This window comes from Cheilinus undulatus, linkage group 9 (assembly GCF_018320785.1).
Source record: "Cheilinus undulatus linkage group 9, ASM1832078v1, whole genome shotgun sequence".
NCBI classification, from domain to species: Eukaryota; Metazoa; Chordata; class Actinopteri; order Labriformes; family Labridae; genus Cheilinus; species Cheilinus undulatus.
In genome coordinates, this window is record NC_054873.1 from 31748477 (window position 1) to 31761932 (window position 13456).

Consider the following 13456-nt stretch of genomic DNA (forward strand, 5'->3'; position numbering starts at 1 on the left):
CTTTTACAACCAAACTCCAGAAATACAGAAATATCTTTTTTAGAATCTTTACTGTTTTAAAAGCAGAACTTAAAAAGTATTCAAAAGTATTCTACTCTACTAAAGTACTTCTACTTCTACTTAAGCCAGTTTTTCGGGGGGGGGGGGGGGCCGTGGATAGAGTCATAAACAGGGTCAAGAGTGGGGGAGAGACATGCAGTAAAAGGCCTCAGGCCGGATTTGAGCCCGGGCTGCCCACGTACATGGGGAGTGCCTTTAACCACTAGGCCACTGGCCCAGTAACAGCACTTTTATTTAAGTACTATGCTCTTGTACTTTTTCCACCTCTGTTGACTACATGGAAGCACATAGAGAGAGAATGATTCCACATCACAAACCAGGAAGTTGATTTTTAATCCTAAATTGTAACTCTATTCTGAGTAAAATGTATTTCAGTGTTGGAGCTATTTGACAGAGATGATCCACCAGTGTTAATTTAATTCTGTAAAGAGTCATGTGATCTAAGCTCTGCCATTTCAAATATGGGGGGATATGAGGGTAGAATTCCCCATCATGCCCTTGGACAGAGTGTTTAGATGTGTTTTATATCTATTTTGGTGTGTTTGGAAGTTGTCTGTTGTGTAATTGGCTTGTGTTGCTCATGTTTTTGGTGGATTGTTGTTGTTTTTGATGTGGGATACATTTGCACCATGAGTAAAGTTATCCAATGAGTTAGAGTTCCCACCTCTGACTTTAGGTGCTCCTTAAGGACGCATAGGGCGTATTCTTCATCAGTATGCATTGCCTTGCCGTGAGATTGACCCTCTGTTTTGTTTTTTGCCAGAGGAGACCCACCTTACAGATTTTCTGGAGTTACTGCAGCTCTGTCATGTCAAATATTTAACATGTATAAAAGTGTAGAATAACTACATGTAGTTAGGACCAAAATTGACATTTCAAGGGTTAGATTAACTCTATATGACTTAAATTGACATTGTCAATTTTGCTGTGTATTGTACTTTATTATAGAGGTGTGACTTTACCTGAACAGCCTGGAAAACTATTATCTGTTGTACTTGCCGATAAGGAATGATCGTATTTCACTGTACATCTCCTCAGTAGCTACTCAGTACTCAGTACTTAAAGTAAACTTTAAATTAAATACTTTTACTTTTACTTGAGTAAATTCATAGACCAGTACTTTTACTTTTGTCCTTATACTTAACTACAAAGTCGTGTACTTTTTCCAACCCTGTAAGAATCACAGGCTACAGCATTCACAGGGGTATGATGCTGACCAAGCTAAGCTAATACCTTACCTTTCCTTGCCTCACACAAATGTGGTCACTCCAGACAAGAGAAAGCAAGGCAGTGATGGCCAGAATGCCAGACTGAATGCTTCAGACTTCCCTGGCTAGTGTGATGTTAGCTGTGTCCACTTTTTTATTTTGATTCTCATCCTTGTTGCCAAGTGATCCAGAACACCTGGGTCTGAAAGGTGCTCACAAATATGGAAAGAGTAATTCAGAGTCTTGGGCTTAAGCTATCCTTTTCACCCTTTCACCCATGAAATAAAAGCTGAACCGCAGAGAATTTCATTTAATACTGCCTGTTCTCAATTTAAAATAGTTTTGTGGCACCAAAAGGTTAAGCACAGCCTCATAGCTGCTGTTATGACAGCATGACATCAAGGCTTATAGTGTTGACATGGAAATACCCCTGCTTTCAAATAAAATTTGTTTTTTGACATAAGTCAGCTTTGGAGCATGGGCATACTGGTTTCCTCAGTGCAGCCGGGCATATCAGGTTCCATTAATGTCACTGTGATTGCTAAACCACTTACTCATTGCTGGCCGATTTGCTTTGAAATTGTGTAAAAATGTTCCAGCCTTGCTTTTAGAGACCCAGAGCAAGAGCATCTGTTTTCAGAGGGATCATCAAACACAGACAGACAGATCAAGTTTGATAGTGACTGCTAAGTAGATATGTCCTCAAATAACAGTGTACAGCTTTGTAAAAGGAATCCTCACTGTGAATTCTTCCCTTTACACATAAAAGATGAATCTTTAAGGTATTTGGAGGTAGTGAAACGTCTTTAAGGTGTTTTGTGGGAAACTGAATTGATTCATAGTCCATCGACATTATGACAGGGATGGCCAGCTTAAATAAAAGAGCTGTGGTTAACGGGATATCACGCCTTGGACAAAGTAAAAGTAACTACATTTCATCGAACCCTTTCAAAGGAAGGCTTAAATCCTGGACATCACAAAGTTAAGGTAAGTGAGCAAGAGTACAACAATATTATTAAGTACAGAGACAGATGAAAGAGAGGAAAGGTTAATTCCTTTTCGACCCAGCCTGAAGACAGCACACATTACCAGGGTGCTCTCTAAGCACATGGGAGACAAATTGGATTCAAACTCCTGTCTTTCAATAAGTCACCTGGCTGGGCTTTTCACCTGCCAAATAAATCACCTGGGAGAGAAGAGGCTGAGCAGACACTTATAATCTGCCTTCAGGTACAAGTTAGGGTGGAGTACAAAATGAGAGAACCTGTTTATATGTCAGAGGGGTTTCAGTGCAGAGCCAGAAACAAAAATAATCCTCTCAAATGTCCCATGCAAAGGGCTGAGGAAGAACAGCCTGAGTGAATCTGACCCTAAAGCTATCTCCATGAAATATAAACCACTTTCAGCACTGTTCTCAATAGGACGAGACTACCAGAAACACAGATGGGAACTACCAACAACTTTCTGCAGTGACTGATGATAGAGTCCTTGCTTTAGCTTATTTAAACCACAATCATTTTAAAATGATGCTTTTCAAGGTCTGTGCATGGTAATTTAACCTTCATAATTACAACTCATATCAAAGTAACAAAAATGTGTTTTATTTATCTATGCTTTGGTACAATACAGCCCTCTAAATAATATAAACTCCTTAGAAAAGAATTACATTTAAATTGGCGATGTTAACAATTTGGATGGGCTCACTGAACTAAATGATTGAGAAAGTAATGTCAGCTTCATAAGCCATAATTTGCACTAACATCAAGATGCCAGAAATTAAAGTTGAAGAATTAAGACAACTTTAAAAGTAAATGAGTATTTGTGAAAAGAGAAAAAAAAATGGGTTAAAAGTGACCACAATGGGGCGAAGTGGAAAAAAAATTGGAAAAATTGGGCAAAAACTGGTCAAACAATGGCCGAATGAACTGGTTAGAAATAGCAAAAAAAAGTGACAAAAAAAGAGGGAAAAGGAAGGAAAGTGTCCAAATATGGCAAAATAGGTTAAAAGTGGCAGATATGTGGTAAAAATGGACAAAAAGCAGCAAAGTTGGATTAAAAGGACAAAAGGGGGGTTAAGCATATTTGTTTTGTTTGTTGTCAGCATGGGGTTTTGACTAGAGACAGGTCTTTGCTTTTAGGCAAAAGTTAAAAAATACTGTTATGGTCTAAACCTGGGTAAAAAAAAAGCCAGAAACTAAAGCCCTAACATCCAGTGTGTTAAAGAAAAGGGATGGAAAGAAAACAGGACTGGTTTTCAATATTGGAAACACAGGCAGGGTAAGCTCACCTGCATGCGCAGTGTCATCTGGACCTCCGGCCTCGTTCGCTCTAGCAGTGTTGAGGTGACCGCCGATTGCGCGCAATTGCTGTTCAATTTTAGTTCAGCTGGGTTTTAACTCAAAAACAATGACAAGTTTCATTCAAGTCTGTGAGAGTTGGTTTGCTGTAGAGTCTGAGTTGGCATCTTCTTCTTCTTTCAGTGGCAGCTTTCCCCCGCTACCTGAGTCTTGTGACGTCATTTAAAGAGGACACAGTCGCTTCACGCACACTGCTGGCATGGTCCATTCAATACTGTTGCACAATCCAACACAGCTTAACCTAATGTTTATTTCCAACATGAAAACCAGTCCAAAACAAGAAAAGAAGGAAAAGAAGAGGGACTCTATCTAACATGTCTATCATTCCTAACAATACAGATGCCTCACTGTTTTTTTATGGACTGTTTGAGCAAATATTGGAGTCATGGTCTCTGTCTATAATTACTGTAATAAATATTGTATTATTCAATTCTAATGGTCCAAACTGCATGTACTGTCTGATTAAATATTATTTTAGTTGAAACAAAAATATCTCAGATTCACAAGTTCTGCCTTTTTCTTGTTTCTTCAATTTGACTTAAATCTTGTAAAAATAATTCTGCAACATAATTGGTGTTGTCGACAGGATAAATACAAAGCTTTCAATTTTATTTCTACAAATTCACAACATAATTCTGTTACTTTGGCCAGCCTTCTCCTGGTTAATTGGAGGAAAATCCCAAGAAAATGTGCTTCTTTTCTTTTTGTTTTCAGACTCATATTGCTGTAGTGAACCACAGTGAATACATAACTTACATTCTACTGTTGAACTGAGACTCACAGAACGAGATGGACAGATGCAACTCAGAGGGATGTTGTGCACAGAAAAATGAAGATACTTACAGGACATTTGCAACATTAACTTTTCATTTACAAGGACGTCTTGGCTGGAGGTTGTGTAATGCGTACTGCTGGCTACACTGGAATGACTAAAAGATTAACATTTGTTCCCAGAGGCGTACATCTTCTACCAGACGATGATAGACAGAGATTGTTGAGATTGTCACATGGGTTATGAGGATTTACTCCCTTTTGTGGATGGAATCAGAAAGTTATTTGAGGAATTCTGGGATTTTTAGACAATAAAGTGGGGTTTTTTTTTGTATTTTTAAAAGTCACTTGATCACATTCATTGACAACGACCACTACACTGTCACTCTCTAAAAGCTCTAAGAACCCTCGATACACTGTGGTTTCTGTGAAGTGCTTATGTAATGCACTGTAATTTTGTTTTAATTTGTATTCAGCCTTGGTTTGTTTTTCTTTTTTCCAGCTTGAATCACTAACTTATCAAAACTAGGAAAGAAATGACCGCTTTGCTAGGTCATGAGCTGCGTTTGAAAATATAACTCAAGTTCATCTGATTCTGCAGAGCTCTGGTCCCTCTCAGCTTCACATAGCCTGTCAGCAGCCTCAGAATTTATTCTTACTGCATCTGAGCCTTGACTGTTATAGTAACTGGATCCTGTTCACTGTCATCATTAAGCAGATTTACTTCATACTACTGATAGATGTTGAAGAGATATTTCCATAGTGATGCTCTGAGTCGACAAAAACAACCATTTCATTTTAAAGATAACGTCTGAGCAGCACGTTACTGCTTTCCTTCCAATCACCACATGAAAACCTTTGTTGCAAGGCATACATTCCTCTAATCAAGACCTCTGCAAGTCATTGACAGTTTTAGTACATTTGCTTTCTCAGCAGCGTACAGTATGTCGATATGTCCCATTCCTCAGCTAAAATGTGATTCAGTGGGGCTGATTGCTGATAGCCTATTGCCCTAAAGCTTCGGCTGATGTTCTATTATAAAGAAAAAGCCTCCCTGAGGAGAAAATTACTAAGCAACTCCACTGAGAGCCAGGGTCTGTCCTTTTGAGAAACAGAGGGGGAAAACACTTGTCTTTACAGTGATGTCTGAGTCTTTTTCTTCTGCTTCTACAGATATGTTTTCAGTTTCATCATATATAACAACATAGAGAGACATACCAGTAGAAAGCACTGCTGGAGGCCTTTTCCTTTCATTTTCAGTATTGATTTTTTAAAGGTGGAGTACAAACAGGAAGGTCTTGGCAGCAATAATAGAAGTGGGGCCAAAGGGACAATGGCAGATTGATAAAACATAAGACCTTTTAATGCTCCATACCACAGGAGAGTAATGCAATAATAAGATTCTGCACTATCCAACAATATTATGTTACCGTATTTTATTGATTACTGAAAAAACAAATATTCTTCTTGTTAAACTTATCTACACAATTCAACCTTGATATAATCTTTAAGAAATGATAGTGTTTTGGATATAAATCTGATCCATAATGGTGTGATGTATAACATTTGGTTGTAAGTCACTAAAAAGTATGCAGCAGCTCAAAAAACATAAAAGAGAGAAATATTTTGATTCTACTTACATTAAAACATGAATAACTGAAATATCTAGTGCTGTATAGATGATGCACATAGGCCTTATTGCTCACTAAAGTATGTCCTTGACTTGAATAGGAGCACTTAACAAAAATGTTAATAATAATAATATTAATAATAATAATAATAATAATAATAATAATAATAATAAGTTTGTTTATATAGCACCTTTCAAGAACAGCAAGGTCACAAAGTGCTTTACAAAGAGGTAAAGGAAACACAGGCGATGAATGCAAAGGTACAATAAGAGAATACACAGTATACAAAAACAGATTTAAGTTAAGACCAAACCAAACAAGTAGGTCTTAAGTTGCTTTTTAAAGGAACAGTGTCTACTGATCTTAAACCCAACAGAAGAGGGTTCCAAAGAGTTGGAGCAATGACTTTTAATGCACAGTCTCCTTTGGTTTTCATTCTGGAGTGTGGAACAACCAGCAGACCCTGATTGGAGGACCAAAGAGTCCTGCTGGGGTTGTAAGGTTTTGAGTCCTGAAATGTATGCTGCTGCCTGACCATGCAGGGCTTTGAAAGTAAACTTAAGAATCTTACAAATGTATCCTGAAATGTATGGGAAGCCAGTGGAGATAATACAGAATTCGTGTAATGCTTGACCTTTTTAAGGACTCGGTAAGTAGTCTGGCTGCAGCGTTTTGAACTAATTGTAGACGATTTATAGATGTTTTACTGAGACAGGTGAAAAGTGAGTAACAGTAGTCTAAACGGAAGGAAATGAATGTGTGAATAACCATCTCTGTCTGAGCTGTAGAAACAATGTGTCTTAGTTGAACGATATTTCTGAGTTGGAAAAAGCAAGAACTGACCAGATTATTGACATGGTGGTCTAGAGACAAGGAGTGGCTAAATGAAACACAGAGATTATGAAGAACAGATTTTACACAAGTGGACAGGGTACCAAGCTTCTCCAAAATACCAGACACTAAGCCATCTGGGACTGAGACAAGGACCTCTGGTTTGTCACTGTTTAGCTGAAGAGAATTATCTGCCATCCAAACTTTTATGGCACTCAACCAACTGAGTAGAACTGACACTTTTGAGGTGCAAAAGATGTAGCCAGATGTCACCCGCATAACAGTAATAGGATATGTCTTTAAAGCTGTTGATTATGTGGCCAAGTGGGAGCAGGTACAAAGAAAGGACCGAACCTTGAGGAACTCCACAAGCCAGAGAGGAATTAGATGAGCTGTGGTTGTTAACAGTGACTGAGAAAGTTCTGTCTGACAGGTAAGAGGAGAATCAGTCAATGGCTGAGCCAGAACTATCCACCCACTGCTTTAGCCTATGAACTAAAATACCATGATCCACAGTGTCAAAGGCTGCACTGAGATCCAATAAAACCAACACAGAACATTTTTCCTAAGCAAGAGGTGATTAAAAACGCTAAGAGGTGCAGATTCTGTTGATGAATGGGACTGACGAAAACCAGACTGAAACTTATCCAGGATGTTATGAGTGTCCAAGGCAGCTGTAAGTTGTTTGGCAACCACTTTTTCTAGAATTTTAGAAATAAAGGGTAGTTTTGAAATGGGCCTATAGTTTTGGGGCAGAGAGGGGTCCAGATTTGTTTTTTTGAGAAGTGGTTGTATGACAGCATGTTTAAAATATGAAGGAACATGACCAGATTCTAATGACTTATTGACAATTGAAAGAATGTATGGGCCAGTGGAATCTATTACAGATTTTAGCAGATGGGTGGGCGTTATGTCAAAGGGACTAGAGGAAATGGTCATAGTTCCAACCAGATTCTTTAGTTCTTGTAGGGAGACTGGAGAGAACTTTTCCAGAATTATTTGGTGAGGTGGGCAGGGAACAGCGGAAGAAAAAGATGGAGTTATTTGTGCAAAAAAGGAAAGAAATCTTTCACACTCATCATCAGAAGAAATTGAGGGAGTGGGTGATGGAGGAAACAGGAATCTAGGATTATGTCTGTTCTGTGCTACAAGATTTGCAAAAAATTTAGCTCTGGCATCCTTAACCATACTATTAAAATCAGCTAAAATCTCTTTTAGATGCTGATGGTGGGCATGAAGACTCTACGGCATGTTCGCTTAAAGGAGCGGATACTATCATTTAACGGGGGGGGCTGGATTTTAAAGGAGCAATTCCATCCAAAACAGAAAGACAGTGCTCATTAAAAGACTGTTCTTCTGTATTAAGTACATGTTGACTGAGGGCACTCTTGAAATGTAGCATCAACCACATATTTAGTTTATTACTCCTCTTTTGATAATGTTTGCAAAGTTGTTTGTTCAGTCATGAACTCTGTCTGGCTCCAGGGATGATTCTGTCAGCCAGTGTTAAATTAACTAATGAATATTAACAAAGACAAAGTGTTCTTTTCAGTATTAAATTAACACTGACAGTTTTTCTTGTTGAACAAAATATTGACTTAAGGGTTTCAGTGTTTATTTTAATTAGACATTTTATCATTTTATATTCAGCAAATTATCACATTTTCCAAAATCATCATAATGTCTTTGTGAGGGAGTCTGTGTTGACTGAGAAAAGATTGTATTTGTTTTTCTTTTAAAGAGGCGAGGCAAGAAGGGCAAACAAATGAAGACTCATGATGATAATCTGTTTCAGTAGGGACAGTTAGCCTCTCTTTCTCATACAAAAAGGATAAGAAATTATTGTTCAGATAAATAACGACAGATTCTTTAAGGGTTTGGTGTGACCCAGCAGCAACTTAGTTACAAGAGAAGCCCATGGTATCACTAACTGTGCCTATTCTTTACAGCCAAGCATGCTAGGCTCCTCTTCCATTCAAAGCTTGAATGTACAGTGCCTACAAAAAGTATTCACCCCTGTGGATGTTTTACCCTTTACCCTCTGACACTCCAGAACATTGACCTTGTTGTCTTTAAACTACTTCTGTGTAGCTTTGGGTCATTGTCTTGCTGAAAGATAAATCTTCTCCTAAGCCGTAGTTCTCTTGCAGACTGAAGAAGATTGCCCTCCTGAGTTTTCCTATGTTTTGCCGCATTCATTTTTGTCTCTGTCTTTACAAGCCTTCTAGAGGTGGCTGCTGGGAAGCATCCCCACACTAACCAAACAAATGCAGATGTTAAAAAGGCTTATTCATATGACTTAATTCACGGTGTAGTAACCTCGTTTGATATGACTTAGTTACATACATAACAAATTGAGATAAAAAACCTTCTCCCATTTGGTCATGGATTGTCATGGCTTAGCTTTTCTTAGTAACGGGGGGGTCCCTGAAGTAAACAGGTTTGGAACCACTGCTCTAAAGTTTTTAAAACTTCTCTTTTAATAATCTAAAATGCTGTTACTGTACAAATTAAAACTATAACTGCCAAACACAACAGACGGTGGACACTTTGACTGAAATACAGTCTTTACTTTGATTGATGTACATACTGTACACGTACAAAAGAACTCCCTTGGGTTTTGGGGGGGGGGGGGGGGTTTAGAGGTGGATTATAAGATTTTCCTCTGTTGTCCTTCAGTATGGATCCTGGTATTTGCATCTCTGCAGAGCCATCCGCCCAACCCTCTCTCTACTGTATGCAGAGCTAAAAACAAACAAACCCTCCTCTGCACTGACGCCAGCAGAAGCAGCGACTGCTGCAAGTTCTGTTTGGAGGGTGGACACAAAAAGGCAGTGACACAGCGTGGATGGTTTGGCAGCAAACTGAAATATACCTCATTGGAGAAAAAAAATCTCTGCAATTATTTTTCTTGTCAAATATGACTTTACTAGAGTTGAATCCATGTAAGCAAAATGAAAGTATTTCTCACCTTGTTTCAGCTTTAATTCACTTTAGAGCCAATGATTTGATTTTTTTCTTCCATAATTATTCAAAGGACTTATCTCCTAAAAACTGAACGAAGTCACATTGAATAATTAGATCAGTGCTTTAATATGGTTACACAGTCTGACTCTGAAAATATAATGCTGGAGAGATTCAGGGGAAACATTTGATCTGAGAATGGGAGAATGTAGAAAATGTGCTAATTTTCACAGTGTTAAAACAAAAACAAAGAAACAGATAGACTGCTTGTTTTTAACCTCTACATAAACTGTTCACAAGTTATCAGTATCTTTGGAACTTGTTATTTTTCAGTCAACTAATTAACGAGAAGGGAAAAGACCTTGTAGGCTGTTTTGTTAGAGCAAACTCAGTAGGTTTAATGTATTTCCCTACTGTGCATATTGCTGCTGCCTCATTATAGTCGGGATTCCAGCCAGTTTAAATTCTCCTGAGGAGGGAGGCACTGGAGCAGAGGCTAGACAAGCACAAAATATTATTGGCAAAATAAAGACACTGCTCTGGGATCATCATGCAACAAGATATTTTTTATCTGCAGTACAAAAAAGGTATTTATTGTCTTTTTTTGTTTGTTTTTGCTCCTTTTGCAGCCATTATATATGGTTGACCTGCAGTATATAGTAACATATTTTAAAGTGTTGGAAATACTAAATGGCTCTGTACTGTGAAAAACTGGTTTAAAATCAAATTTTATAGCAAAACATAAAGTTATTCATCTCTGTGTGAAATGCACAGAATTGTGTCTTAATAAAAATCCTGACTTTAAAATATGAACCATCTATGTCTGAATCCATGGTAAAGTTTGTTTATCCTTGCAGTATTTTAATGGTAAGAAATTTCTCAGTATGAATAATTACATGTTCTGTCGATACACCAGCAACAATGTAATTTGATATCTGATCGCCACACTTCTTGTACTGTTGATGTTTTGTTTTGTGGCGATATAAAATCAGCATTGATCTGTTCCCACTCCACCTCCTGTCTTCATACACAAAATGTCAGACATGCAGTTGTTTCTCAGGAGGTCCTGGGGTTATTTTTGTGCCTGTAGCCAACATCCATCAGCAGAGTTAAAGTGAACACTAAGGACTAATGATCAGTGCCTGCTGAGTTTAATTTGTGCCCAAATGTGCCCACAAAGGATACACTGAATAGGTTTACAAACCAGACAAAAACAGATGGATTTGACTGGAGTTTCAGGAAAAAAATATCATGTTAACTGAGTATTTGTCCATCTTTGAAGGATTTTCTGTGATTATTGAAAAATCCTTCAAATGTTTGCATGATTTTGTACAGGACAGAATGGCCAGAGAAGCTGCATCAGTCTGAATCACTCGCAACAGCCTGTCGTCTCCCCACATACTTATGCAGGTGAACAGTGAATAGAGATGAGACTGTCTGACAACAGACAGCTGTAACCAAAGCTGCCCATAAGGGGGGTAGAGGTGAAAGCTTCCTGGGACCCAGCCAAATGGGGAGCCCATGGAGGGAAAAAAAAAGAAAAAAAAAACATGGCTCATTGTGAAGTTAATCTGTGATAACCATATTTAACATTTACAACCATATTTAACATTTAACCTGAACAATAACCACTCTTGACAGAGCAACAAAAATGAATTTTATTCATTTATGCTGTCATACAATACAGCATTCTCAAAATGTAAAGCATTTTTCTTGAAACATAATTACTTTTTTATTTGCAATGTTAAAAATGTGGTTGGGGAACTGAAATTAACCTTTAGGAAAGTACCGTCAGACTTTATATGTAAGTCATGATCTGCACAGATATCATGATACCAGAAAATAAAGTAGAAGGAACCGAAATAACTTAAAGGGAAAAATAACTGAATAATTGCAGATTTAAGGGGAGAAGTTGCAAAAATCAGTTTAGAGTCACAGAAGTTGGCTATAAGTGGCAAAAAAATGGTTTAACTTTGCACAAATTGTCAAAAGTGGTAAAAAGTGGTTAAAGAATAGCAAAAATTGGTTAAAATGGCAAAAAAGGGATAGAGCAGTCAATATGGGTAAAGAAAGGACAAACTGGCGAAAATGGGTGGTAAAAAAATTGAAAAGCAGTTAAAAAACGTGTTGAAAATTGGCTTCCAATGGCAAAAATTGATGGTCAACATGGTGAATGTTGCTAAAAAAAGGCAAGAATGGGCAAAAATAGAAGAAAATAAGTGATGAAAAGTGGTTAAAGAGTGGCAAAAATTAGTAATAAATTGGCAAAATGTGTTTAAAGAGGCAAAAATTGAGAAAGTAGCAAATAAAAAGAAGAAAAGTGTCAAGAAGTGGGTGGTAAAAATGGTGAAAAGTGGCAAAAATTGGTTTAATGTAGAAACAAAATGGGGGAAAAAATGGTAAGAAGCAGTGATAAAAAGTGGTTAAAAGTAGCACAAATAAATAATTTGAACATCAGAACTCAATATTAGCTTGAAACACTTTTTAGCTCCAGATGAGGTAACTGTTAGCTGGGACACTAACATCAGTGCAACTGATCCAACACACACTGATGTAATCAATCAATCACAAACTGGGGAGGGTCTATTCTAGCAGGCCTGGCTGTATCCAACAGTATGCTGTAGCTTATATCCCACCTTCATGACTTCTTTTACACAGTGAAAACTTTCTACCAAAAGCTATTCTGTTTCAGCTGCACAGATGCTGCAAAAGCTTGCACACTTCTATTATAGGCCAACGAACCTGCACAAGCTAAAGTTAGTTTGCCCCTAATTGGCACCACAAAGAGGAAAACCTGTGCAACAACAACTCAGTAATGACAGTTTGATCGCTAACTCAATCTCTCTCTGTGGCTCAACAGTGATGAATAGAGAGGGTTTGTGTCGTTTAGTTTTACTTTAATAATACACATCAGAAAAGTGGAAATTTAAGAAGGGTAATTATACCATATGATTGGATTTTTATGGCTCTGTCAGGGAGCGCTGGGGCCTTTGGAGGGGCATATGCTCAAAATTAAAATGAGCACATGGAATATAACTATACCAAATCCATAAGGGTATAAAACAGTAAATTGCAAACTGATGACTGATCATTTTCAGTCAGTTGGAAAAGATATTATCAGGATATCTGTTTAAACAAAAACATCTATCTGCTGATTCCAGCCTCTTAAATGTAAAGATTTGCTGCTTCTCTTTGCCATTTCTCCTATATGAGGTGTTTGAGAGATTTGGACTGTTGTATCTAAAATAAAAAAAACATGAATATGTCAAGTTGTACTCAAACTTGATAAGCATTTTACAATTTAAGGGTCTTTTTTGATTGATTCATTAACATCATGCATACAGGATTCATGGTTTGAAGGAGATAGTGTATAGCTGTAATGCCCTAATGGGACTGTTGCAGAATAAAAATGTGACAAAAATCATTTGGCAATGGAGCTTTTCCCAAATCTATGCATCAAAACATATTTCTTAATTATTTATTTCTAGTCTTCTAACTGAAGGAAAGTTAACAATATAGAAGAGAAGAAGGAAAGCAGAAATGCTGCAATAATAAGAGGGCTCTCATTTGATACACTAAAGCCAAAGAAGGTCAGAGTTTATGTGTCAAGGCTGTTTAATGAGCTACACAATGT